The sequence below is a fragment of the Vulpes lagopus genome, chromosome 2 (genome assembly GCF_018345385.1).
Source record: "Vulpes lagopus strain Blue_001 chromosome 2, ASM1834538v1, whole genome shotgun sequence".
NCBI lineage: Eukaryota > Metazoa > Chordata > Mammalia > Carnivora > Canidae > Vulpes > Vulpes lagopus.
The window spans coordinates 122461300-122466388 of NC_054825.1; the positions used below are offsets into that span (position 1 = coordinate 122461300).

The 5089-nt window shown below is 35.3% G+C and overlaps 1 non-coding gene across 1 annotated transcript; it reads left to right on the forward strand.

Annotated features, from left to right (window-relative positions):
- The first annotated feature begins 554 nt into the window (after positions 1-554).
- LOC121485978 lies at positions 555-657 on the forward strand. The gene has a single exon (XR_005986469.1). It is a non-coding gene; the product is annotated as a U6 spliceosomal RNA (small nuclear RNA).
- Positions 658-5089: the final 4432 nt, after the last annotated feature.

Sequence of the window (5089 nt, forward strand, 5' to 3'; positions counted from 1 at the left end):
CTTAGTTCAACATAAATAAAAGTAAGTTAATACTTCCAAAGCATTAATGTGCCAATATTTCAGCATCTTATTTGCAATATAGATACACATTTTTAACATAAGATCATGTTTCATATAAAGATAATTAGACAAATATTAAGATTTTTCGTTAGAATGTGTAAGTTTGAAAAGACATACTAGAATATGTAATTCATTCTGAAGGGTTCTGTAAATACACATAATAGCAAAATCTTACTTTTCACTTCACCTTAAGAGCTAGATTAGGGCATTTTGGATCCAGGACAACTATAATATATTCAGAATTTTTTTTTTGTTATTTTTATTTTTATTTATTTTATTTTTTTTTTAAATTTTTATTTATTTATAATAGTCACAGAGAGAGAGAGAGAGGCAGAGACACAGGCAGAGGGAGAAGCAGGCTCCATGCACCGGGAGCCCGACGTGGGATTCGATCCCGGGTCTCCAGGATCGCGCCCTGGGCCAAAGGCAGGCGCCAAACCGCTGCGCCACCCAGGGATCCCTTTTTTGTTATTTTTAAAATGAGGTTTTCCCTTGTGCTTGCTTTGGGAGTACATATACTAAGATTGGCACAATACAGAGGTTACTATGGCCCTACTCAAGGGTGACATGCAAATTCATGAATCATTCCATATTTAAAAAAATGAGATTTTCCCATCTTTTCTATTTCCTGTGTAGTGACTAATGACCATCATAATGCAGTTGGACCCACTACCATTTCCTGAAAAGACTTTCAGATAATCTGGACTTATTCTTCTCTCCATATTCAGCTTCTATATGCAATTTTCCTACCTCACCCTAACCTTGAAGTATGAAAACTCAGAGAGTGGGCTAAGATTAAGCTTCTCCAATCGAAGGGCAAAATAGGATTCTACTTGGATGTTTGGAAAAGCTTGGAGGTTTTTTCCCCCATCATTGCAGACCATACTATCGCTAACCAACAGGAAAATACCAGACCAAAAGAGGAGTATGTGTGCAGCCTGGGAGGTGGGGTGGGATGGGGGCATTGGTAGAGTTAAGAGTAGAGGCAATCATAGTGTCAATGTAGGCTTGGTATCTCTTCTGAGAAGTTTTTTGTTATAGGTAGAAATTTTAGTATGTTGGTAAGGAGTTATAACTCCAACATGTTCATAAGAGTTAGAGATGAAGAAAGCCAGAAGCAAGACACAATGAAGTTAGAATAGTAGGAGACACTGGCTTGTCTTCTGTATGTTGGAGTAGTTGTATGCCACCCATTACACCTGAATTAGAAAAGATGAAGAGAATCTAGAATATGAGTTCCAGCAGAGGTGGGGGAAAAAACCAAGTGTTCTGTATGTTGAGGAGGGCCTGTGAGACCTTGAACAAGTACTTTAAATGGAGGCTCAATTTCCTCATCTCTAATATAGTAACTTGTTTTTGGCCCTGTACTCTCCTTCTCACTCTTTCTCTTGAACACTTTTAGGCCTTGATTGCTGAACATGAAGTGGATATAGTACCTAAGGATGGGTGCTTAGTTCACCTTCTCTTTGGTAATTGAATCTTGACATTCAATATCGAGGTGGCTGGAGATGAGTTTCATGATGCTATCTATTTCCTAGAAAATCTCTAGATTTTCAAGCTTTACTAAGCTTCAGAATCACCCGAGGGCTTGAAGTATAGATTGCTGGGTCTAATCCCATCCAATTTCTAATTCAGTAGATCTGGGATAGAGCTGAGAATTTTTCTATTCCCCAGGGGATGCTAATTTTGCTCATCTAGGGACTATACTTTTGAGAAAAAATTGCTCTAGATCACAAGTTCTGTAAATAAAGCTCTATTGGAATATAGGTGCACGTGTCTATTATCTGTGACTGCTTTTATGCTACAAATTATGGTATAGATGATTAGTTGCCACAAATATTATATGTTCTACAAGCCTAAAATATTTACTATCTGGCTACTTACAGAAAGTTTGACCCCTGTTGTAGATCATACTTTTCCTCATCTGGCTATATTGCTTAAACACAAGTTGCCAAATGGCAGATTATTCCAGAGGCTATTTTTCTTCCTAGCTGTGCTTCTATGGTCGCCCAAATACATAAGGTTCAAATCTACCCACCTTGTTCATTTAACAAACACATGGCAATATGCTAGACTGGATATTTAAGCAAAATCCAGACCATAAGAAATGGTTGTTAGAACTTCCATTAAGTAGATAAATGAATTGCCCGGCTCTAGAGATAGATATTTCTTACTTTGTCAATTAAATAGTTCCTCTTACTTGAGGCATGTAGTCAAAATCTTGTATCCAACTAATTTTTCTAAATATTATCAATAAAACTTGATGGGCCCATTGACATGCTGCAGTTAGTTTCCTCCTTATTTATATCAGCTACATTGAATTGACTTTACCAATTAGGGATAGAGTTTTGAGATATTCTTATTATCCCATGTAAAACCATTTGCCTTGTTTTCTTAAGATACTGTCATCTGTGTGCAATTTTCCTTTTTGAGTCTTGGAGTTCCCTGTGTCTGACCATCTATGAGTTTTCTTTGGTAAGTTTTTGTGTGATAGGTATTTTCCATCATACTTTGCAAACATTCTGTATTCTTTAAAATGTGTCTCTGGCAATTAGCATATACTTGGCTTTTATTCTTTTATCCAGTATGATAATATTAGTAATTGGAGTTTGTAATCTATTTACATTTAATACAACCCTGCTACTTTTGGGTTCATATTTACTATTTTACTAATTGTGTTCTATGTGATCCAGCACTTTAAAATTACTTTTTCTTTTTTGTTTTTTTTGAAATTCATGGTTCATTTTACTTTTTATTACCCTAGTTTTACATTGTTACACTAAAGATTATAGTGTGTATTCATTGATTTATTACGCTATTTGTTAATCTATGCACTCTTTTATTAGAGATTGTAACATGTATCTGTGACTAGTTGTAGAACTTTAGAACATTGTAATTCCATTTACCTTCTGTCTTTGATTATTTTGATTTTACATTGTTAAAGCACATAAGAATTACTAATTTTAAATGTTAAACCACATAAGGATTATTATTTTATATATGTTAAACCACACTATAATTATTATTATTTGATACTGCCAGTTTTCAGTGTTTATTTATATCTATCTTCCTATCTACGCTTTGATCATTTCTACAACTCCAGTTTTTTTTCTTTGGAGTTTTTTTGAAATTACCTGAAGAACTCCCTTCAATATTAGTGTCTAGATCTTGGTAATAAATTCCCTGTTTTGTCTGTGAAAAAAATTTCACCTTTAAATTTGAAAGATATTTTCATTAGGTGTAGAATTCTAGATTGGCCGTTAAAACACTTTAAAAATGTTATTCCCTATTTTCAAGCGTCCATCATTTTCTGAGAAGTTCATAAGGCTTACAGCAATATGTGTCCCCACCCCAACCCCTCTTGTTAGCAAAGGTTTTCCTTTCTGGTTTTCAGTAGTGTTACTGTGATTAATTGCCCTAGGATTGTTTTGTTTGTTTTCCTTTTTATTTTGCTTGAAGTTCCTGAATTTTCTGAAAATAGGGTGGTGCCTTTCATCAGTTTTGGAAGGTTCTTAGTCATTACCTTTTCAAATATCGATTCTGCCCATTTTCTTTTTCCTCTTCTGGTATTCCAGTTATGTATTATTATTAAACTCTGTAGATATCTCTCACATTCTTTTTTTTTTTTTCTAAAGATTTTATTTATTTGAGAGAGAAAGAGAACACAAGCAGAGGGAGGGGCAGAGGGACAAGCAGACTCCCTGCTGAGTGCAGAGTTCCATGGGGCTTGATCCCAGGACCCTGATATCATGACCTGAGCTGGTCAGAGGCTTAACCGACTGAGATATCCATATGCCCCCCTTTACACTCTTAATATAAGACTTCTGAAGGTATCTCTTACACTCTTAGTTTTTTTACATTAATTTCTTTCTTTGTCCTTTAGTTTGGATATTTCTGTTCACTTGTCTTTGAGTTTCCTAATTTTGACTTCTGCTCTGTTTCATCTGCTCACAAACACATTTGGTAAGTTCTAAGTTACAGATCTTTTTTTTTTTTTTAAATACGTCTTTGGACATATTAGTTGTATTTTAAGGTAATTGTCAGTGAATTCCAATATTTGGGTTATCTGAGGGTTTTTTTTTTTTTCTGAGTCTTTTTTTTTTTTTATATCCTTTTTGTTTTTTCTCTTGCTTTTTCTTCATGTAGTTTTGCCTCATGGCATGCCTAATAAATTTTGCTCAGATGCTGGATATTTTCTTTAAAAGAAGTTATTCTCCACCGAGGGGTCATTCTCTCCTACACTATGCAGACAGTGATGGCTGGTCACCTTAATCAGTGACTGCTAACTCATGGCTAAGTTGTAGTTTATAAGAGATTCAGTTCACCTCTTGTGTGTGCTTGGCCTTTCAGGTGTTTTAACTGAGAGCTTGATTATGTTTTTTAGTGGCTCTGCTTCTGGCATATGCTGAAGGCTAGTCTTTGACACATGAGAATTCCAAAATCTCTACTTTACTTTTCAGTCTTTCCCACATAGGCCTAGGAAGTCTGTAAATGCCCTAAAGAAAAAAACTGACCTAGTAATCCAACATTCTAGGTCTCCATTAAGAGCTCCATTATAGCTGCCTGGAGTCTCAAACTTCTTCCTTTGTTAGAACGTCAGATGCCTCCCAGGTAAAATTTGCTAAAGATATTAGCTTACTTTTTTCATGTTCTGCCCTCTGGAGTCTTAGTCCTTATATTTCTTGTTGCCTTATCAGATCTCATTTGTCTTCATATAAATGGTTTCTATATGTTATGTAGTTTATTTTGTTCTCAGAAGGAACACTGGTTGGCCATAAGTTACTTCAGTGAGGGTGACCAGCTGTTCCAGTTTAGCACTGTAGATCATCCATCCCAGGAAACTCTTCATTTGAAGGCAAACCGAGACAGTTGGTCATCCTAATTCCAAGCCATCTAGAAACAGAAGTTAATAAAATTAATTTAGCATGAAACTAATATGTAGGAAGATACTTTTAATAAAACTCAAGCAAGAAAGACTACTTTTCACATTGAGGTTGTATGTTATTTACCTCAAAATTGTGGGGCAGCC